Raw genomic sequence first — 23,849 nt, forward strand, 5'->3', positions numbered from 1 at the left:
GCCGCAGACGGGTCTGAGCCCAGCCGGGGAGACGCACTCGCCCAGTTTAGGGCAGCGGGTTGGCTTGGCCGCAGACTTGTCCGAGCCCAGTCGGGGAGACTCAGTCGCCCAGTTAAGGGCAGCGGGTCGGCCGCAGACGGGTCTGAGCCCAGCCGGGGAGACGCACTCGCCCAGTTTAGGGCAGCGGGTTGGCCGCAGATGGGGAGCAGGCCCATTTCTAACCCTCTTCTCCCATGAAGCACTTTTCACTTGCCACCCTGCTTTGCTCAGGATTGCGTTGGCAGGAGCCAACTCTGGTTCTTGGGTAGGAGGGGAGAATTCTGCCTCGTGGATGACCAAGCTGTCTCCCATCAGTATCTGTCATCTAAGAAAGCAGGGCTGGTGGACACTGTGGTTCCATAGGATGCCGGAGTGTTTGAGCCCTGACGGCGGGGGGCAGTGTGACTGCAGAATCACCAGGTACCTGGATTCTCAAGCCCGGCCCTGCGGTCCACTGTGGCTGGGGATCAGTCTGACACCTTTCTAGTCGTGGTTTGGAGCTGAGCCTCCTGGTGTGGCACTTCCCGGGAGTGTTGCTGTTGTCTGTCTGGAGTTCAGCCTGTGGCGGTAGCTGCTAGGAACCCCCAGGTTTGGCTGGGCACACCATGGGTGTGGCCGGCTTTCAGCAGCTTGGGGGACTGCCTAGGGGCTCTTCTCCTTCGTGATCACGATTAGGCACATTCACAGTTTAATGGCATTATAGTTGATGGCTGATCTGAACTCAAGTCCTGCCTCATTCTGTCCCTTTGGACTGGTCCATTTTTCTCCCTCTCATGTGCTCTGCATTAGACACCGGGGAGTAAGTGGGATTAGGGTGCCCTTTTTTTTTTTTTTTTTTAATTTTTTTTTTTTTTTCTGAAGCTGGAAACAGGGAGAGACAGTCAGACAGACTCCCGCATGCGCCCGGCCGGGATCTACCCAGCACACCCACCAGAGGGGACGTTTGGCCCACCAGGGGGCGATGCTCTGCCCCTCCGGGGCGTCGCTCTTTCACGACCAGAGCCACTCTAGCGCCTGGGGCAGAGGCCAAGGAGTCATCCCCAGCGCCCGGGCCATCTTTGCTCCAATGGAGCCTTGGCTGCGGTAGGGGAAGAGAGAGACAGAGAGGAAGGAGGGGGGGGGGGGATTGGAGAAGCAAATGGGCGCTTCTCCTATGTGCCCTGGCCGGGAATCGAACCCGGGTCCCCCGCACGCCAGGCCGACGCTCTACCGCTGAGCCAACTGGCCAGGGCTAGGGTGCTTTTTTTAATTTATTTTTTACAGGACAGAGAGGGATAGATAGGGACAGACAGGAACGGAGAGAGATGAGAAGCATCAATCATCAATTTTTCGTTGTGACACCTTAGTTGTTTTTTGATTGCTTTCTCATATGTGCTGTGACCGTGGGCCTTCAGCAGACTGAGTAACTCCTTGCTCAAGCCAGTGACCTTGGGTCTAGGCTGGTGAGCTTTTTGCTCAAGCCAGATGAGCCCGCGCTCAAGCTGGCAATATTGGGGTCTCGAACCTGGGTCCTTCCTCATCCCAGTCCCGCATCCCAGTCTGATGCTCTATCCACTGTGCCACAGTCTGATCAGGCTGTTTTTTGGTTGTTTGTTTTTTTTTTAATTTATTTATTTTTTATAGAGACGGAGAGTGAGTCAGAGAGAGGGATAGACAGGGACAGACAGAGATGAGAAGCATCAATCAGTTTTTCATTGCGCGTTGCAACACCTTAGTTGTTCATTGATTGCTTTCTCATATGTGCCTTGACCGCGGGTCTTCAGCAGACCAAGTAACCCCTTGCTCGAGCCAGCGACCTTGGGTCCAAGCTGGTGAGCTTTTGCTCAAACCAGATGAGCCCGCGTTCAAGCTGGCGACCTCAGGGTCTCGAACCTGGGTCCTCTGCATCCCAGTCTGATGCTCTATCCACTGCGCCACCGCCTGGTCAGGCGGATTAGTGTGCTTTTTGAAACACTCAAGCCTGCTTGCCGCCTGGCCCGATCTGGTTCCTGTGAGTGTGTTGACTGCATGGATCACAGTGGGAACACTGGGATGGCAGCACTGGGCCTGGTGCTGAGCCCGAGAGGTTCCGTCGTTCCCCAGAAGGGCACATCTGGCTCAGTAAGCCCTCTAGGAGGGAAAAGGTCCGAATAAAGTAGGCAGCCGCTCTGGCCTGAACCCTCCTGAGACTCATCCTGAGGATGCCCTCATGGCCCTAGCAGAAAGCCTATGAAGAAGAGTTCATTTTCGAGTCAAATTAGAGATCAAAGACCTTCCAGAAAGTTCGGTTGCGAGCTCCTCAAGGCCAGATACTGTGACTGTCACCACCCAAGCTCCATTACTATCATTGATATGAGGGAATGATGAAATCGACTCAGATTTTGTCAGAACTTTTGAGTAAGGTCCCCTCGTCCAGGGTCACTTAACCCTTGAGCCTGTTTTCCTCATTTAGGAAATTCTTAAGAATATTCAAAGCAATTAATAGGTAAACTCAGAAAATGGTGGTTCCCTTTACCTCATCCCTAGTAATTGAACCATTCTGTGACCATGTGACCCAGCATCTGAGATGGATGCTTGTGAATCAGTTCCTCGGACAGTTTTGCTTCAGGCCAGGGCTCAGTTTGGAAGGAGCTTCATCCAGGCCTTCGCTTTGAAAGGCTTCCAAAGGGTCCCTCTTCAGAGCCTGCCCAGGCGCACATGGTGTGGCCCTGTGGGATGACCGTGAGACTAGAAGCCCAAGCTTTGCAATCTTATTCCATCCCTTGCTAGCTAAGTAATTTGGGGCAAATCATTTCACTGTTGAGCCTTAGTTTTTTCGTCTATAAAATGGGGATAGTACCTCTGCCCTTCCTGCTATACGAGGCTGTTACCAAATGAGGTAATATTGATGATGGTGAAGATGATCTGTAAACTATCAGACATAAAGGGTATTTTCCACATCCCTGGGACCCACTGGCAGTACTTTTCTCTTTTATAAAAAAATTTATTTTTGTCTGTACTTTTCTATAAAGATATGCCTCAGACAGACAGCCAACTGTTTTTTTTTTTTCCTCCACATCTGATTTCCCTTTTGATTAGCCGTTTGTACTTGGGTTACAGAAAAAGTAAAGGCCTGTACCAGCTCCCAGGCCTGAGCTCAGAACAATCACAGGTTAAGTGTCTGGACCACGTCCCTCCAGGCTCCACCAGCTCGTGTGCTCTAATGGGAGGATTTCCGGGGTGCTTCTGAAGGTGTAGTTTGTAGGCTCATTGTTTTCCCACACTGCTGTCTAGTGATGTCGATACCCTTATCACTAACCTATCATTCCATTTTTCTTTGGTGTTGTTTCGGAAGGAGCACCTTTTTTCTTCATTTCTTCTAGCCATCTTTTTTTTTTTTCTAGCCGTGGGAAATATCCTGCCCTGCTGAGGCAGATTTAGAATTGAGGAATTCTAAATTGTGGCTCAGATGTGGCTCTGAATTTCATCTTCCAAAAATTGGAAAAGTCAATTGCTCCTTTACTTACTTCATTTAAATTATATTTATAAATACCTTTCGAGCCATTTTAGAACGGTTTCATCACCCCATCTGTGCAAGAGCTTTCCTCTGTTTGAAGAACAGATGTATTTCAGATGGAGACAGATGCTTAAAAGTTATGTTACTTTTGCCCCTGCTCCTTTATTTCAGCTTTCTCTCAAGAGTTGAGTGGACACAATTAATTGTAGAAGAATCCATAATTTTTTTTTTTTTTTTTTGTATTTTTCTGAAGCTGGAAACGGGGAGAGACAGTCAGACTCCCACATGCACCCGACCGGGATCCACCCGGCACGCCCACCAGGGGCGACGCTCTGCCCACCAGGGGACGATGCTCTGCCCCTCCCGGGCGTTGCTCTGCCGTGACCAGAGCCACTCTAGCGCCTGGGGCAGAGGCCAAGGAGCCATCCCCAGCGCCCGGGCCATCTTTGCTCCAATGGAGCCTTGGCTGCAGGAGGGGAAGAGAGAGAGAGAGAGAGAGGAAAGAGGGGGGGGTGGAGAAGCAAATGGGCGCTTCTCCTGTGTGCCCTGGCTGGGAATCGAACCCGGGTCCCCCGCACACCAGGCCGACGCTCTACCGCTGAGCCAACCAGCCAGGGCTGAATCCATAATTTTGAAATGGAGAAAAGCACAGTGAAAATACCACTGTAAAGGACATTTATCATAGCGCAGCTGATGGAAAGAAACTAATGCCCAACGTGAGGAGATGTTGAACTAAGCCATGCTGCGTGCAGATGAAGTATCAGGGTGCAGTTAATAATTTTTTCCCCCTAAATATATTTCTAGAAAAAGGATTGAAAAGTCAAAACTATTAACATTGCCTCTGGACGATAATTAAGAATGATTTTAATATATTATTTTTAGCATTTTCTCCAGTAAAAATATAACACTTCCGTAAAAAGAAACAATAAAAGTTACTTTACTAATGAAAGGTAATAGAATATTAGGTTAAAGAGGTGGGGTGGGATTTTAAACTTATGTACATAGTAGAAATTCCGGTAGGAAATAGACCAAAATGTTGATAATGATTATTTCTTTTCCAAGTTTATGTGTGTTTTCCAAACTTTCCACGAAGAGTTTGTACTACTCTTAAAATCAAGAGGAAAAGAAAAAGTGTTTTTTGGGGAGTGGAGGTGGGGGTAGGGACCATTGTCAGAAAAGTTTGTACTTTCTTCAAACACTGTGTAACATATACACACCCTTTTTTAAAAGAGTAATTCAGGGTCAGGGGAAGTGAAGTCAGCCAGATTTATTAGAACACTGAAGCTATTCTGAATCAATGGACAAGAACGCAGCGTGTTCACACAGCAGTTCGGATGAACTGTTTCCATTGTGCAGGGCAGAGCGCTCTATAAAACTAGCCTCCTTTTGTATAGGTGCTCACAGCGACAGCGCCTCCGTTCAGTGAAAAGGGAGCATTGATTTGGATTCTACCCACCTTGAAAAGTGGAAGCCTGGGGTGTTCATGTTCTGGGGTGCCGCATGGCTTAGAAAGAGCCCCACTGTTTTTCCACTCCCCACTTCTCCAAACAAGTCTTTCATTCGGGCTGTGTCGCTGCTTCAGTTAAAACCCCCTCTTTGTGACCTTTTTTCCCCCAACTCCTACTCCCTGCACCCCAGGCTGACTCAGAACAGGAGTATGTTAGTGTCTGAGGATGCTCCACCACTAACACTGTCTCTACCTGCAACACCCCAAACCCTTTTCAACTCAGCTGGCTGACCCCAGAGTCAGGCCCTGAAGGCGCTGGCCCACCAACTCCCTCCTTCTCTCCCTCCTTCCCTCCCTCCTTCCCCACCTCCCTTGGCAAGTTGTGACCCCTCAGCATTCCCAAAGCACCCTTTGTTTATTTCTGTCATGGCTGCTGTATAATTTACAGGGGATCTTGCCTGAGGCTGTAAACACCTTCGCTGGGCACAATCTCTAGTTTATTCAAACGTTGGGTTCCGGCAGCCTTGCACAGAGTAGGTGCTCAGTATGTGTTAATTTGTGGAGGATCCTGGGGGAGGCCAGCCTTCACTCTGAGCTGGCTGTAGGGGCAGCAGGAAGGAGCCTGCTCACGGGGCTCCTACAGCCAGAACCCTACTGGCTGGAGCCTGACAGACACTGCCCACCCTCCCGCAGGGAGCAGGTGCCCTGGGTGTGTGTGTGTGTGTGTGTGTGTGTGTGTAGAGGCGCCCTAGTGATAGGGGCTGAAGACTGTCCAGGGCCTCCCCCCTGGTACTGCCCCTCCTAGCGGGATGAAATCCACAGTTGGCATTCAGGTTTTTTTTTTGTTTTGTTTTGTTTTGTTTTTACAGAGACAGTGAGTCAGAGAGAGGGATAGACAGGGACAGACAGACAGGAACGGGGAGAGATGAGAAGCATCAATCATTAGTTTTTCGTTGCGTGTTGCAACACCTTAGTTGTTCATTGATTGCTTTCTCATATGTGCCTTGACTGCGGGCCTTCAGCAGACTGAGTAACCCTTTGCTGGAGCCAGTGACCTTGGGTTCAAGCTGGTGGGCTTTTTGCTCAAACCAGATGAGCCCGTGCTCAAGCTGGCAACCTCGGGGTCTCAAACCTGGGTCCTCAAACCTGGGTCCTCTGCATCCCAGTCCAACGCTCTATCCACTGCGCCACCACCTGGTCAGGCGGCATTCAGGTTTGTTAATGTGCTTTATGTCTCACTGTGACTGGAGTGTGAATGCAGGTGCAGAATATCACTCCCATTTACACATCTTACTCTTGGGCTGGACCTTGTGACAACAGGAGTACACCTCAAAACTGGTGGGCACCATCCCTGGTTTTGCTGTAGCAGGAGGGAAATTGATGACCTAGTGAATTTCTGGTGGATGGGGGAGGGACCTTAGATACAATGGACCCTCCAACTTCCCTTCAGTTCTCTGAAATTTTTTATTATTATTATTATTATTATTATTATTATTATTATACTTTACCAATCTTTCTAAACTGTTTACTCTCTGGATTTGGAAAGCTAACTTCACAGTTTCCCTCCTGATCGGGACCTTTGGAGTGTGTGTCCATTTGTAGTTCAACAAACTATTATCATGGCTACAGGTCTCGGTTCCTGCTTCTTATCAGTCTGTTCCTCCACTTTCTGTTTTTATCCTTCTACTTCTGGCCATACCAACAAGAATGTCCTATTGTACCTGTTCTTTGGGAGTCTCCGACAACAAGCGCTAGATTGTTCTCACTCCCTTGGCTTCCTGGTTTGCTATCAGTTAGAGTTGCTGATACTAACAGTGTACATTCGCTCAGCGGCTGACAAAGTAGCAATGCAAACCAAAAAACAAAAACCCACAGGAACCATTAGTTGTCCTAGAAGTTTTCAGTCTTAGTGAAACAGACAAAACAGTTTTGACAGGAACGCAGCTAGAAGATAATGGAATTGTTAAAACGGCCTGAGTGGCTCTCTGCCTTCTCTTGCCATCGGGCTCTCCCTTTTCTGCGGGGGCTCTTCTCAGAAGCTTCCCGTCACCCTCCCCTCCTGGAGATGGAGGAGTCAGGGGGAGCCACGCTGCTGAGCGCCTGTTGTAAATCAGCTCCTGCATTTAATCTTCAACATCAACCTGTGAGGCAGGTTATGACAGAAATCAATGAAAGGCCAGCTTAGTAACTTACCCGAGGAAGTTGGGAAGAAAGTGGCCCAGAAATGCACCTATTGTGTTCTTGACAAACCCCGGGGCCACCCCCCTTACAAAAGCTCTCTGGGGTTGTCGGCTTTCCACGTCATGTCAGCCTGCTTCACCAGGTTCCAGGTTACTCCAGGGCACGTATGCACGTGTCTGTCTTCATGTGTACATGAGACTCTCGAGAAATGTCGGTCTCTTTATTTCTCTCTCTTCCCTTCCCCTGCTCATCACTAAACACAGGCTTGGATATACGGTCTAATGATGTAGTTTGCAGTCTCTGTATTTCAAAGTTGTATTAGTGCTTAGGTAACTTGATTTAATTGAGGAAATGATATCAACACACATGATGTGATTAATACAAAGTGGTGAGTACAGTAAGGGCTCAGTTGGGTGGTAGAGAAAAGGAGATTGATTAATGGGAGCAGAAATGGATGTGGCAGCAATAGATTCCGTAAAGGATGTGGGATCCCAACTCATGGAGCGTGAATGGGATTTAGATGTTAATCTGTACATTTAGACCACAAGCGGTTATTAAGCTCCTGTCCCCATGGCGGGCCTGGTTCTGGGTCTGGAGAATGAGGAATCAAGTTAAATAAGTACATGGTAGACTACAGAAGGGTATATGGGCCTGAACTTGGCGCTTTCTGGGAAAAGTAAGAAACAAAAGCTCAAAGCTGTCACAGAAAGAACGCTATATTCTCATGAGATGTTATGTCATTGAGAAGTGACCTTTCTCCTTCTCTAACAAATGTCTTCTCCGAGAGATGAGTGAGGGATGCGTGCCAACAATTAGTGTGTCTTTTAGATGCACTCTCAGCAAAGCGCCAGTCTCCTGTGTCAGAGGACACAGCTTTTCCTGGAGATCTTCCAGTTTTGAGTTAATTAATCTCAGTTTTGAAGCTGTGAAATCTTTTTTTTTTTTTTTTTCCGTAATTTTTTTTTTTTCATAGAGACAGAGTCAGAGAGAGGGATAGATAAGGACAGACAGACAGGAACAGAGAGAGATGAGAAGCATCAATCATCAGTTTTTCATTGCAACACCTTAGTCGTTCATTGATGGCTTTCTCATATGTGCCTTGACCGTGGGCCTTCAGCAGACCGAGTGACCCCTTGCTCATGCCAGCGACCTTGGGTCCAAGCGGAGAGCTTTTTGCTCAAACCAGATGAGTCTGCGCTCAAGCTGACGACCTCGGGGTCTTGAACCTGGGTCCTTCTGCATCCCAGTCCGACGCTCCATCCACTGCACCGCCACCTGGTCAGGCTGAAGCTGTGAAATCTTAACATATCACACAGGTCCAGTAGGGTCTGGAAAGAAAACACTTAGATTCAAAGAGATAACTACGCCTGTTTAGAAGCCGTGTACGTGAACAGCAGGCAGGGCTCAGTCTGTGCTCTAATGAAGAATGACCCACGTTCAGTGCAAACTTGAGGTCATAAAAAAGTTAGGACCCTTGGCAACTGCTGTAATTTTTTTTTCAGGGGAGCTCCCCATTCAAGATAGGAGGATCGTAGAGAACATGCTGTTCTAATCCAGATTCCTGCTGGTGAAGAAACTGGAACGCAGAGAGGGCCAGCCCCTCACCCTGAATCTCATAATTGGTCAAGCTCAAGTTGGGCTCTTAGGTCCAAGAACAGTGTTCCAAATTCATTGAGGTTTAAAGTGGGTGAAATGTCTGCATATACAAAGGTTGTCTGTCTCTGAGAAGGGGAATATGGGTGGGAGGGAGATTTAATATTCACTGAATACCTTTTTGTACCTTTTGAATTTTGCGGCATGTATATGTTACCTAATGAAAGAAAAATTTTTTTTAAGAATCTAATGGAGTCCTAAGTATTACTGGTTTCCCGGGTTGGCTCGTGTTTATGCAAATCATTTTCCTGACTCAAACCATCCCGGTATGTAAATGATTCTGCAGGAGCAAGGTTAAGCACTCCGGAAGTGGCGATGGTGGTTATTTACTACTTTGTGGCTAGAATAAGAAGAGCCTCCTGAACCTCAAGCCAATGCTATTCCAGAGCCCTAACTTCCTGCCAACTTTGTGGCACAATCTGGCAGGATAAAACCCAGAGAAATACAAATCAATTAGCAGTGAGTTCATTCACTTCAGGGCAGTATATAGTCATTAATAAACCTTGATGGAAAGGTTTCCATTAGCCAAAGCTCTGTCCTTTTCAAGACAACAGAGGATGCAAAGGCTGGAATCCAATGTAACTCACTAGTAAGCACCTTCAATGGGCAGAGCCTTGTGCTAGAAGAAATTGAGCTGCTTCTTGACCCCGAGGAACTGTTGTCCAGTGGAGGTGACAATGCCTGTGTCCAGAGGGCAGTGTAACAATGGAAGAGCTAACTGTCTGCTGGAGTTTCCTCAAAAACTAGTATTACGAGAGAGGACAGTGTGCATGTATTTCAAGGGGATTTAATGCATGAATCTCATTGAATGAGTGAGAGAATGTGGCTCATACTTCCCAAGCTAGTTTTTCAATTGGGGTTTCAACTGAAACACTAATTGACAAAGAAAGTTAGAAAATATATATATATATAAGACTTAAAATAAGTCTACTTCCTGTGCAGTGGGGGAAGTACTTTTCCTTCATTGGGTTTGAGACCCCATGGTATTTTGAAGGATAGAGAGGTGAGATTAATTTTCCTCTTAGTGTGCTACATATACCTCCTTATTAATTTTGTGTACAAAAGTATTATTTTAGTGGCTGTTAAACTGCTAAAGTCAAGAGTTATCCTTACTTGCCACAGTAGATCTAAATGATGTCCTTAAAACAATCTAATACTACCATTCATGAATTGCTTACTATATGCAAAGCACTATGGTAAGTGCCTTATATGAATTTTTTCACTCAATTTTCACATCAACCTCATGAGAAACGCATAGGAGCCTCACAGAGATCACGTGGTTCACATGGTAGGGCAAGGATTCATTTCCAGGTTCTTACTCAACCAGTATTAATTTCACGCTTACCAGTCAGGCGTGAAAGGTAGAGGATAAACAAGGCGGCTAGTCCCTGACTTCCTGAGGCTTGCGCTCTATAGAAGTCTTTCTCATTCCATAGTCCATGGTTTTGACATTGATAACATACTACTTCCCTAGATCTGTGCAAAGCAGAGCCACATTTTCAAAGACAATTGCTCCAATGAGAAAACTGGCATCCTGAAGGCATCTGGCCAAGCATTTCCGCTCCCTAATCCTACATCCGCTATACTTAACTAAAATCAGATTTATGTGCTGGGCTCCAAAGATAAATTCTGAGACCTTAAAAAGTATGAAGAACAGTCTGGAAGCAAAGGCAGTGAGTGATAGCTGGGTCATTTAATAGCTCCCTGATCTTAAGCAAGTTACAACCCCTCTGAGCTTTAATCCCCAGATCTGCAAGTTGGTGCATTACCATTGCATGTGCTCGTTAGGGAGAACTGAATGAGGTGGTAAGCCCACCCCATTGTACGCGTTCAATAATAAAGGACCGCTGTTGTATTAATAGGATTAGGGAGCACAAGAAAACCTCAAGCCCGTGGTATGGATGAAGGTTTGAAGTTGTGTTTAGTTCTTTTCTCAAAGGTGCACACCATCTGATTGATCCCTGCGTCTGGGGCGTACGTATGCCACAAATATTAGTTGAATGAATGAACGACTGAAGGCAAAGTCAGTCGCTCAGTGAATGAAGTTCAAATGGATAAGACATTCATAAGCCAGCCGATTCAATACCCCTTTTAAATTAACGCTCTCTGTTCCCCAGATGCTTCAAGTTCTAGTAGTCGTAACTTGTAAAGCGGGCATTCTTCAGGCCCAGCTGCGTAGTTGTGAGATTAGAGAAAACACTGGACGAGAAAGCCTCGGTAAACGAACATCCTTCACAACGTGAATTTGGCCGGGTGTCAGAGACGGCCTCCGCCCACATCGCAGCGGCGGGCGCCGAGCCCCCGCTCCGCCCCCTCTTCCTGGTTTTTTCCCGGGAACCCGCCCCTCCGGCGTCATGTGACAGGGGTGCCCTGCAGGCCAAGCTTCTGATTGGCGGGGCTGCAGCATGCCTCGTGATTGGCCACAGGCCGGCGGGCCCCCGCCTCCCTCCTCCTCCTCGCCGCGGCCCACGTGAGGGGGGCGAGTCACGCGATTTCCGGGAACCCGTCAGGAAGGACATAAACAAAACAAACCCGAGGCAGCATGGAGAGGGGCCGCGGCCCCTCCAGCGGAACGGGACCCAGCCCCTGAGCCAACGCACACCCACAGGTGAGTGCCGCTGCCCGCCGCCCGGAACCCGCAGGGGTCGGGGCCGGAGGACGAGCCGGGAGGGGGGCGGAGGAGGGCCGCTGGCCTAGGGGGCAGCAGCGCCGGGGCTCTGGGCCGGGCCGGCGCGGGGCGGGGGCCGGGGCCAGGACCGAGTCTGGGGCCGCGCGGGCCGCAGGCTGCCTCCTGCCGGTCGCGGGAGCTCCGGCCCCCTCCCCCACCCCCGGCCCGGGACGGTTATATAAAAGCGCGGGGCGGCAGCAGGAGGGACCCACGGGCGGGAGGCAGGCTAGGCCAGGGGTGGGCAGCGCCGGGCGTCCGCCCTGCCGGGCCGCCCGGCCCTTCAGCGCTGCCTCCGAGCCCGGGGCCGTGGCTGCCGGCAACCGGCCTGTCAGAGAAGCGAGCGGGTGGGAGGGGCCGGGAAGGGTGGGGAGGCGAGGCTGGCGGGGGAGGAGGGGAGAGAGGGGCGTGTGAGGGAGGGCCGGGGAGGTTGTAATCGGGCTGGCAGGAGACGAGGAGGCTCGGGCTAGCGGTGGGGGGTTCGGGCCGGGGGTGTCTCGGCGGTAGCCGCTCCCCCTTGCCGTTCCCGCCCGGGCGACAGGCAAGAGGGGCCTCCCTCCGGGGATTTGTTTATATGTCTTCTCAAAGCAGCTTGAAGCAACTCGGAGGCGGAGCACTCGGCGCGGAGTGGCAGGCCGGGCCGTCCAATGGAGCAGGCGGACGGAGGCAGCCTCGCCAATGGGCGTGGGGGAGGCGTTGCCGCGGACCCCCCAATTGGTTAGGCTGTGCCGGGGGGTGGGCCGGGCGGTGCGGCCATGTTAGATGGGAGGGGACGGGTGGTGGTGGGTCACTGAAAGGGGAGGAGACAGGGCAAAGGGCGAGGGAGCCGGGCTGGGGGCGTTTCGGGTGTCTGGCGGCGAGTCCGGTCGGACCGGGAAGTAGCTCAGGGGAGCGTGACCCCGACCCGCCGCTCTCCCCACCCGAGCAGAGGAGGCAGGGAAGTACCGAGGGCAGTCCAGACGTCCCCGGGGTGGTTCCTGGGACTACATGGAGCTCAGCCTCTGGATTCTCCCTCTTTCTCGGCCCTACGCTCCCTGACAAACCCGGCAGCCAAACCTTGCAGTTGCCCCTCCTCTAGCCCAAGAAAGCAAACCTTGCGCTGTTTCTGAGCGAGCTTGAGACTTAAGATTACCTTCAGGAGATACTTGGAGAACTAGTGGTCAGAATTTCTGCACCAGGCCTCAGGTAGAGGCAGGCAGGGAGAAGGAAGTTCTGCTTTTCTGGATTTTGCACAGAGAAGACCAGGACTAAAAAAGCAAAGAAAGTTAACCCAGTGGGGTTTCCATTTTTTTCATCAGGATACTCTTGTAAAGATCAGTCCCTCCCTTAATGGCTCCTCACACTGGTATAGCTCACGGTTAAATGAACTTCATGAGTAAACTGAGCCTTGAGAAAAGCATTTAGATTTGAAGGTCCTTTAGGATTTTGTCTTGCGAATACCCTGCAGGTGAGAAATAGGATCAAGATCTGACTTTTTTTTTTTTTTTTTTAAGCAGAAATTAAGACCTCTGTGTAAATCTTGTGCTCTGGGGTAAACTGGTTGTCACTTGATTGTACTTGTAAATATTTTCCCGTTGTCTTTTAATCCAAAGTAGCTAGGAGAAACACCAAAGATGAAGGGGATGTGGTATGTGTAATTGAAAAATCACTGATTTTACACCGTTTCGTGATTGTTTTGGCATCATATCGGCCTTATGAAATGCTTAATTTAGTTTTATGTTTATTAGCTTACAACCTGTGACTGCATTGGTATTACCAAAGGGACCAGGCTGTTGATACGTCCTTGGTTAAGCACTTAGGAACACGCCTTAGGTATATCATACAGGGCTTATTCAGGAGTCGACTGTATTTATTTAGGCATTTGCATTATCTCCTATTTTTTCCAGACTGGAGAAAAATAATAGGTAAATAAATGACTGTGATTTCTGTATTAATTTGACATGATTGACTCACAGTTCTGTTAAGACTGACATGTAAAAATATGATCTGATTATTTAATATATTTCTTAAGTATAACTAATAGCAAATAAATATATTAGCTTGCTTTTTTTCTCTTATTCTAAGAATGGCAAGTATATCCAACAGGACTTATTTGGATGTAATTCTCTTATATGACTGATATAGCAGCTTTGGGATTCTTAGGCTAGTATAGTAAGCATGAAAGAGACTGACTACATCTAGAAGAGATTTTGGATGCTTCACTTTCCATCCCAGTCTCTGTTGTAGCAAGTGAAAACAAACTTTTACAGACTATGTCCTACTTGGTTTACCTAGTTCGTGGTGTGTGGGTTCTTGGATGCCAGCATAAGGAGTAAAGGAATAACTTTTAGGATTCTTGGTGGTGCTTAACTAAAGACACCTAACGATAAAAGTACATTGAACTTGTATGTTGATTCTGTTAATGCAGCACAGTTGTAAAAGATTAAGAGAACTAAATTCACTGTTTGCTTTTAAAGTTTAGTTTTTAGTTAAGATCGACAGTTGTATGACTTTGAATGTATCAGCAGGGGTTGTTCCATGTGGGTTTCTACTTGGATATTTTGGAGAAGAAATCTTTTTCACTGTATTTAGTAGTTCATCTTCCAGGGTAGATAAACTCTTTAGGCTAGCTAGGCATACATTTGTCAGATCATTGATTCTGATGATTCTATTGTAATAAGGTGGCAACAGACTTTTTCTGCACAAGTAGTAAATATTTAGGCTTTATGGGCCATGTAGTTTCCCTACAAGGACTTAACTCTACAAACTAGCATAGAAAGAGCCATGGGCAATATGCTTGGGGCTATATTCCAATAAAACTTTATTTATAAAGAACAGCCTCTGTCTGAAGGCTGTAATTTGTCAACCCCTGTTCCAAGACACATCAGTCACTGGGCTCTGAGAACCTAGATGTTAAGATATTGCAGAATATATAAACATGTATTGTGCTGATATTTGAGTGCTTGCAGAATATACATATCTCCTGCCTGAAGATTTTTTAGAATTAGCATACATGGGAACATGGTGTTTTACATTTTTATTTCATTTGCACATAGATGTTTTCCTGAAACAACATTTAAAGCAAATGTTGGAATATCAAGTTCTGTTTAAGAAATACATTCTGACTGAAAAAAACTTTTGCTATAAGATATGATACCATAGAACCTTAATACATTCAGAGGTATGCTCCTGTGAGATTTAAAAGTGCATTTAGCCTATCATTCTATACAAAATCATGTATAGCTGTTTTAAAAGAAGTTAGTCAAGTAACTAGTCAACACACTTAGTCCATATATATATATATATATATATATATATATATATGTGTCATACAGTTAATTTGGAAGTCACGTTGATTATGCCAGCGCCTGAGATGTTTGTAGAATTACCGAAATAGGGTTAGGATACTTTTTCAAGCAAGACCAGAAAGATACAGGTTGCTGCCCCTCCCCTACCTTGGAAAATGAAGCTGTGATGCCATAACCTTAAAATATTACGGAGGCAATACTTGTTTTCCCGGGTAGCTTTCCGCTTTGTTTTAATGCATTATTTTGCCAGTTTTGTTGACGTGAACTGGATTTCAAGTGCAAGCCAGAAAGTTTAGAAAGGAGAAAATATTGACGTCCTAAAACTGTTTCATCATGATCGTGTGGCCTGTAACCTTTTTCTAGTTCTAGTTAACCTACTGTTTGGCTGAGTGACTATGAGTAACTCAGTTAATTGTGATGGTCGAGATTAATGATACTCTTTCTCTCACAGATATTGGGCAATTGTTATTGTGTCCTCCAGCTCTTGTACTTTGAATACGCTAATACTTGGGGCTGCTTATACTTCAGGCTGATTGGAACCACCTCTCAAGTCTGGATTTGATTTTCTCTTAGTTACTGCCTCTCAGTACTAATCTTTTTAGCACTTGCCCCACTCGACACTACTCCAGTATTTCTTTACTCATTTCACAGTGAGCTTAAGGTCCCAGTTGGCCTCTTATTTCTATAACCCAAGTGTCTGACACTTTTTAGTGCTTCTGAACTGTTTAAGTAAATGATGCTAAAAACTATTTATCTGAGAGGTAATAAAGTCTGTCTGCTGTTAGTAGAGATGTTGGGCTTTTCTTGTTTGGGAGGAATTAATCACCATCTACTCAAATAAAAGCCTTCATTTTAAAATTGGCCCTTTCTTTTAAGAAAATATATTTAGAAGTTATTTTGATAATGTCTAAAATCTTCCTTGAATTCTTTTGTTAACTTGTTTTCCAGATTGATTCCATTAGACTTGTTGAATACTCCTTCAGGCACAAAATGCCCGAGCCCTCTGCATTTGTCTTCAGCTTCGGCCCACTAGGGCTCTGGTGCGTGGCACATGTTAGTGGAGTCTCGTTTCTGAGAGGTTTGGGATAATGGTTCATCTATAGATCAGGGACCCTTTTGTGGGGAAAGCATTGTAAAACCATTCTTGCTAATAATTCCGGTTTCCCCTGGTGGGGAGGGCTAGACTTAGAGTTTGATGCAGGTGACTTCAAGGGTACTTTGTGACTCAAGTGCCCATTCCATCTCCATCCAAGCCTTGTTTGCCTTTTCCCCAGTTCATGACCTTTCTTCCAAACTCTGTGTTGGAACTGTCCTTCCTAAACAGCTTTCTAAGCTAGTCATCTCCCTGCTAATTCACAGCAGCTCAGATCATCTCAGCATTCTGTCCTTTTTAACACCAAAACCGCTTTTAGGTCTTTTGTTACAAAGTCATGTAACTTATTTATCTGTGGGTATCGTTGACTCAAAGTTTCCCAGGAAGGCTTTATGAGCTTGCTGACTTGTCTTGCCCAGTTCTCCTCAGGTCCTGGTTGTACACTCCCTTTCCTCAGTAAGCTCGTCTGTAAGAGTTTACAGAGTGCCTTTATTTTATAGAGGGATTTCCTTCTTTGGCTACTGCATGCCATTTTTGATGCAGTTTGCTTTCTTCTCTGTTTGCCATTCACCAAGAAGTTTAAAGCATTACAAAAATCAAACTTTAAGAAAGGTAGGGCGGATGTGCTTTTGTTCAAATGATTCATAGAATGCCTTCAAACAGCAAGGCTTCTAGCATCCTGCTTGTGTTGTATGAGATGAGATGAAGGACTTCACAGGTTTTTGAACTGCTTTTTAGTAAGGGTTTTTGTTCTTTCTGTTGAATCCTCTATTGGAGTTGTCTGTAGACTAGTAGAGGAGGTAGACACTGCGATTCAATATTATGATAATATTTAGAACAACATGTTCTGAAAATAAGGAAGAGGGGCAGTTAACTGCACGGAAAGCTGGAGAAGCTTCACAAGAGAGGCGGCACTTGGACTGGGTTTTGCAGAGCAGTGAAGGAAGCACTCGAGTCCGGTCAAGGAGGTATGAACAGAGTACAAGATGTGTGGGTGGGGCCGGGTGTGAGCAGGCTGCAGCCAAGGCAGCGGGTGCAGGGGCGGAGATGGAAGGGGAGGAGATGGAAGGGGAGGGGACCACTGGTGAGCTTTAGGAGAAGACCGCTTCCTCGCTTTCCACTTGTCCTCTCATCTCCTAGGACTGCTGTCAAATCTTTGGTTTCTTTTCTGTAGCTCTTTGGTTGGTTGGTCTCTTCTTCTCTAGTTTCTAGTTTTACTTTTAGTCTCTCATCAAGGTCTGACACACCTCCCTTCTGTCTTCTAATCTGTCAGAGTCAAGGTACCTTTGATTTTTTTTTTTTTTTTTTTTTTTTTTTTTTTACAGAGACAGAGAGTGAGTCAGAGAGAGGGATAGACAGGGACAGACAGGAACGGAGAGAGATGAGAAGCATCAATCATTAGTTTTTTGTTGTGCGTTGCAACACCTTAGTTGTTCATTGATTGCTTTCTCATATGTGCCTTGACTGTGGGCCTTCAGCAGACCGAGTAACTCCTTGCTGGAGCTGGTGAGCTTTTGCTCAAACCAGATGAGCCCGCGCTCAAGCTGGCGACCTCGGGGTCTCGAACCTGGGTCCTCTGCATCCCAGTCTGACGCTTTATCCACTGTGCCACCGCCTGGTCAGGCGGTACCTTTGATTTTGACCAGTGTGTGTCCCTTTTCTTTATTTCACCTCCTTGCCTCCATCCTACCTTTATTCCCTTTGGGTCTCTTTTCCCTTTCTTTGACTTTTCATCTTGCTTTATTTAAAAACAAAACAAAAATTATTTCATACTGCCTGCTTATTTTGCATATGAACAGCAATATATGAGTTGATTCCCTCTTGGGAAGTCTTATAAAATCGACTTGTCTTTGATACTTACCCAAGTATTAATTATCCATCTCTATGAATTTCCTATTATGAAGCATTTCTTTTTTGTATTCAGAACTGCCCCTTCTCATAGGCTGCTGTGCAGAATATGACTACTTACATGGTGTGTTTTCTACTTCTGTTGAACCTTAAAACTGTTCTATGTTGAGGTCCAATTCGAATCTCACCTTTTACCTGATGCTTTCCCATACTTTCCCAGATAAAGATGGTGGTACTCTTCTCTGTAGTGTTATAGTATTTTCTAAACATATTTAAAAAAAATCAGCTTTATAGAAGTATAATTTACATAAAATAAAGTTTGCCCACTTTTTAGTTTGACAGATATATGCAGTCATCTAACCACCTCTGTAGTCATGAGATGGAACATTTCCATCACCACAGAAAGCTCCCTCTCGCCCCCTTCACCCTGACCCCACGTACTGATTTACTATCTATCCCTATAGTTTTGTCTTTTCTGGAATTTATACATGTAGTGATGGGATGTGTTGTCTTTTGAGTTTGACTGCTTTTACTTAATGTTATGTTTTTGAGACTTTAATATTGTTTTGAGTGTGCCTCGAGTACTCGTTATTGTATGGATGTGCTGCAACTGGTCCATCCGTTGACCCATCTGTGGGTATTTGAGTTGCTTTCAGATTTTAGGCTATTATGAATAAAGTTGTGGTAAATATTTATGTACAGTCTTTTAAATACCTCTTTTAACATGAGCTACTTTTTATTTGGAGGTCAAGTTGCAGAAAGGTTAAGAGTGCAAGTCCTGGAGTCAGCTGTATTCACAAAGGGATGTTTTGCAAGCTCTCTGAGCTTCAGTTCCCCATCTATAAAATGGGGCTGGGTCAAGAGTAGAGCAGGTGGAGAGCACAGACCAGTTAAAGGGATAACTCTACCTTCAGTGCAAGTGATTCAGTTCACACGGTCTCGCTAGGAATATGTACCCAGTGTTACCAGGCCTAATTTTTCCCCCTGTGAACAGTGGCATTTGATAATAGGATTTAGAAATTTTATATGATATTTCCAACTTAAGTGCTGGCAGTTAAAATTTAAATTTTTAGAAGCATTAATGTGTGGCTTGAACAAAACCCATATGTAGGCATTAACTTGTGGTTGCAGAACAATTTGAGATGTTTGCTTTGAATCTTCAGCTAATTTTGTCTTTTGTTTTAAAATGTACGTACTTCTAATAGAGTGAACTTGAACTTGTTAGGATTGTGTTACGTTTATTATAGCATAATAATTTGCTAGTTGTCCGAACTTCCAAGTTAAAAACTAATGAATTACTATAAATGAATTTTATTCTTTCCTTAGATTAGAGGGATATAAGAATTCTGAGTGTCTGATGGGAGGGTGGGACCAGGTTCTTGTTACACTGTCCTTCTGTGATAGCTGCTGATTCTATTCAAAGTTATGTTTTCCCAGCAGTTGGGATAGTCAGCCTCCTTTGACTTATTCCAAACCCCATTGAGACAAGTATGGCATAGATTAAACTCTGTGTGTTTATTAGAAACATAAGGTGTTATGGATGTAAAGATACATGTAAGGTGTTATGGATATAAAGATAAATTTTGTATAAGTCCATTCCCCAAGAGTTACCCGGAATCTGTGGTGAAGTCAATATAACTAACTGTTAAAGAAAGATAAATTGTATGTCATTGTTTGAACAGTAAGAGCGACAGTCTCTTTTAAGAAGCCCTTTCACCTTGTAATATATCTGCCAATTCTTTATTATGTATAGAGATGACTAGTTTGCAGCTTTATGAATTAATCTGTGAACCCAAAGATCTTTTTGCTGATTAAACCAGCATAATTGACATTCGCCCTCATAAAGCTGAAGCAGGGGTATTGAATGACCTGTGTTGCTGTGTGTCTCTTATTCACCCTTGTTCCAGATAGTTGGGTTTTTGTGATAATTAAGGGTGGAATTTAGATAATGTAGGATTTTGAATTGAGTTTGGGTTTATACCTTCAGTAGCAGCAACATCCCAGGAACATCTTATACCAAGAAAGGAATCTGAGAATAAAAACAACCACCATATATTGTGCCAGTGCTAGGTACTTGACATGATATTGTGAATCACAATATCCCTGCAAAGGAGGAGGGGGAATTTTTGTATTTACAAATAAAAGAAGGCAAGTGAGAATCTGGAATGAAGTTGCAAATATTCAGCTACAAAGGAGAACCTTTTTTTTTTTTTTTTTTTTTTTTTTTAACAGAGAGAGGGATAGATAGGGACAGGCAGACAGGAATGGAGAGAGATGAGAAGCATCAATCATCAGTTTTTCGTTGCAACGCCTTAGTTGTTCTTTGATTACTTTCTCATATGTGCCTTGCTTGTGGGCCTTCAGCAGGCCAACTAACCCCCTGCTCAAGCCAGTGACCTTGGGTTCAAGCTAGTGAGCTTTGCTCAAACCAGACGAGCCCGCACTCAAGCTGGAGACCTCGGGGTCTCGAACCTAGGTCCTCTGCATCCCAGTCTGATGCTCTATCTACTGCGCCACTGCCTGGTCAGGCTAAAGGAGAACCTTTTTTTATCTTTTAGTTTGCTTCTTATGGAGTAAGCCTTTTTAGGCGTATTAGAGTCAACGAGGCAGCCAGTCTTTCTCAGCATTGAAAGAAATGACTTTAAAACTATATTAGCAATTTCTTTGTAGCCCTGTGCCTGTAACCTCTACCAGCTGTGCTATATAGTGTTGGCCAGTGGTATAGCCCATTTCACAGAGTACAGAGGAATTTGAAAGGAATTTCAGAGTTATCTCTAGTCTATATTTATGGTACTTTTGAAAAGTTCAGATCTGAGAAAGGAGACAATACATCTTGAGAAGAGTGCATACCTTTGATGGCAGAACTGAGGTCGTTAGGTGTGTCCAGAGTGCCCTGTGGTGGGTATTCCCATGGAATCCTGCAGTGTGGCTCAGCTGTGTTCTCACCTGTACCACTGGCCTTTTATGCTGCCAGCTTTCATTGTACTGTTCCCTTTTTACATTTTATATATTTCTGAAGACAATTCATAAAACAAAATGATTCTTTAAAGCTCCGATCTTAACCTGCATTGAATATTTTGTTTTAATTAAAAGTTGTGTGTGTGAGAGAGAGAGAGAGCAAGTGCGAGCAGTGTAACGTGGATTACATTGGTTTAAATGAGTTTTAGTTCTCTTCCTTTACAAAGCTCTCCTCCCTAGACAAGAATTATCTCAGGTCTTTAAAATAGACTGAAATTCAAACATCAGTCTTCCTGGAAATTTAAAATAAAATTAAGGTGTACAATTTTAAATATTTTTATTATATGATACTAAAAGGGTTCCACCCTAAAATTAACAAGCCTACTATAAGACACTTCAGAGCACATAAAAGATGCTCAATAAATATATATCGAATGATTGACTTATTTGTATTCTCTATATATGAAGAACATCGAACCTCCTCATCCAGAAGGACCTATGGTCTTAAGAGATTTCCTATTCATTGTCAGTCAGCTTTTGTCTGGATGTCTGTACTGGACAAGGACAAGGCATTGCTTTTGGCATTGTAGTGAAATAGACATGAAATATAATGGTTATCAAAGATTTTACAATCTGGCTGTGGAGGAAAGGGGTTGGGGAGGAGAAGGGGAAAAACATGAGCAAAGCATGAAAAAGCATCGTCTCACTGTTGGAGGTTCTTAGTGGAATGAAGAGGCATTGTTAAGTCCCTCAAGGATTTGGGGAAAATTGTAAGGTCAAGCAAATAATAGTTATATTTATAGAATAGTAGTGGAAGATGGGGTTGGAAAGAGTTTCATTGGTCTGAGTACTTGAACATTATCCAAGAGATGTTTGGGAGTTGCTGAAGTCATGAGCACAGTGCTAATATGTTATGTTAGTTTATGGAGAATCATTTTATAATGGGACATAACTGGAGAGGGAGAGGCTGGAGGCAGGGAGATCTGTATGTCAGATATTGGATTGGTAGATATAACATAAGTAAGGGTTGAGAAAGTGGAAAGGTCCAAGTCAAACATACATATGTGCTTGCTACAAGGGAAGTTGTCAGTATATCTTTGTTGACGAGAACTGGCATGATTTAAAAGCCAGTGGGGAGGAGGAAGAAAAAGTCAAGGCTGAGATCAGTAGTGTTCCATGCCTGGACAGTTGAGATTGATGGTACTATTGACAGACTAGGCTGTTTGGATGGGGGGTGGCATGTTGTGTCTGAGGTTACAAGATGTCAATAAACATGGAAATACCTGGGTCTAGGGTGGTATGGTTTGTGCACCTGGGTGTTTAAGGTGAAGATGTAGATTTGGGCATCCTCTATGATCTTTGAGAGTAGAGATGGTGTCTGTGATGATAGGTTTGTACAGAGGCATCCATTTACTGATGAGACCTTGGACAAATCCATCCTTGTTGAACTTTTTTTGTTAATATAAAAATGGTTGGACAGAGAGTGGGGATGGTAATGATGTGAATACCCTAACTACTTTGCCAATTTGTTTCATGACATGACAGGGTATAGCAGTGTGCTTTGGTGATCTGTGAACAGCTACACAAATACAAATTTGTGAATATTTTGTTGCCAGTGGTAACCAAGTGTGGGTGGGGCTAGAAATGCATTACCTGGTTCTGACTAAAATTGTCCAATTGTCCCATGCTCTTGTGCTCTGAACAACTTTACTTTCAGGTATCAAAGCTTCTGAAAGCCCCTAATATCTTATAGTTGATAGTTTTCAGGAATAAAAAGTAGCTTTTCCAGTTCAATGCACGTTGAATGGTTTTTCTTATTGATTCCCAAAGTGTTTTAACCAAGCTTCCATATGTTGTTTCTGTAACCCAAAGATAAAAGTTAGGCAAAGCCTTTGTAAAGGAATCGAATAAAATTTGAAGAGGTCTTGTGTATTCCTCCAAGACAGCATTCCAAAGAGAGATCATTCTTGAGATTTAGTGTCTTTGCACCTTAGGATTCTTAGTAAAATTATTCTGTTTTTGTGGCAAAACTAATTCAAGCCCCATAGTTTTAAATTCATAGAGTATGAGAATAAAAGGAAACTATTGAATTGACCCAGGGACAGAGTCCACTAGGTGGCGTGGCGGAAGAATCACATTTGCTTAAAAGGTCCAAGGTACTTCATGGCTAGGAAAATGCCCTTTTCTCACCCAGTCTGTGGGTAAAGAGATGTCTTCTCTCTCCTTACTGCCCTCTTTCCACTAGTTTCCCTCTTCAAAGACCAGCAGCAGCAGGATTTAGAAAATAAATAATGTGAGTCTTTTGCTGATAGTTCCTGACATAAACTATAGCCATCTAGCTTGAAGTACTTGCCTGTATTCTAAATTTTGGAGTTCAGAGAGCTGCTGTTAGGGGGGTAGAGAGTTGCTCTTCACCTGTAGTTGTAGTCACATGATTTGTATTACATAACCAAGGGAGAACGTGGCCCCACCTTTACTCCAGTGTGTTTCTTGCATAGGCAGCCTCTGTTTCCTTGATGGTTTGGAGATTTGGGGACCTCTGATTGCTGCTGCACCATAAAACAGGTAGTGACTTGATTTAATAAGCAACAGAAATGACTTTTGCCTAGTCGTTTTCAAAAGGAGAGGAACTACTGAATGGGACATGTGGAGGGTAGCAGAATGGACAGCATGTGTGTGGTGGATGGGTCCTGGTGTGCTAAAGAGCTTGGATAAACAAATAAACTTTCTTGCCAAACAAGTATAAACCTTTAAGTTACCAAGTCAGTGGTCCTTGCTTTCTCTCCCTATCACAACCCTCTTCCCCCTGTCTTCCCCTTCTTTAAACTTTACTTGGGAGTTAGGCCTCAAATGATTTATTTAAATTGGGAGTCAGGATAGTTACCTCTTAGAATTGTGAATCTTGCACAGTGTAAAGACAGAGAGAGAACCAAAGAACTCTGCCCACATGAAACAAATGATAATCACGAACCAGCAAAGATTAGGAAAGATCAAAATAAACAATGGTATACGAATTATATAACAGTGTAAATGTGTTAGTTTTTTCTACCTCAAAAAAATTTTAAATATTTTTCATTTTGGTAAACATAAATTTTACCATTTAAACTATTTTTAAGTATATAATTCAGTGGCATTATGTACATTGGCAATCTTATATAACTCACCACTGTGAATATCCAGAACATTTTATCATCCCAAGTGGA

At 44.7% G+C, this 23,849-nt stretch overlaps 1 protein-coding gene across 2 annotated transcripts in view; it reads left to right on the forward strand.

The window, feature by feature from the left end:
- Positions 1-23,849, forward strand: part of CREBRF (CREB3 regulatory factor) — a 60,474-nt gene that overhangs the window by 861 nt on the left and 35,764 nt on the right. Inside the window, exon 1 of one of the 2 annotated variants that reach the window (XM_066273296.1) lies at positions 11,271-11,403. The exons of the other annotated variant lie outside the window; for it this stretch is intronic. The gene's annotated coding sequence lies outside the window, so the exon portion shown is untranslated. Of the gene's footprint in view, positions 1-11,270; positions 11,404-23,849 lie in introns of those variants that run through there. 2 annotated transcript variants of the gene reach the window in all.

Source organism: Saccopteryx bilineata, chromosome 4 (assembly GCF_036850765.1).
Source record: "Saccopteryx bilineata isolate mSacBil1 chromosome 4, mSacBil1_pri_phased_curated, whole genome shotgun sequence".
In the NCBI taxonomy this organism is placed as follows: domain Eukaryota; kingdom Metazoa; phylum Chordata; class Mammalia; order Chiroptera; family Emballonuridae; genus Saccopteryx; species Saccopteryx bilineata.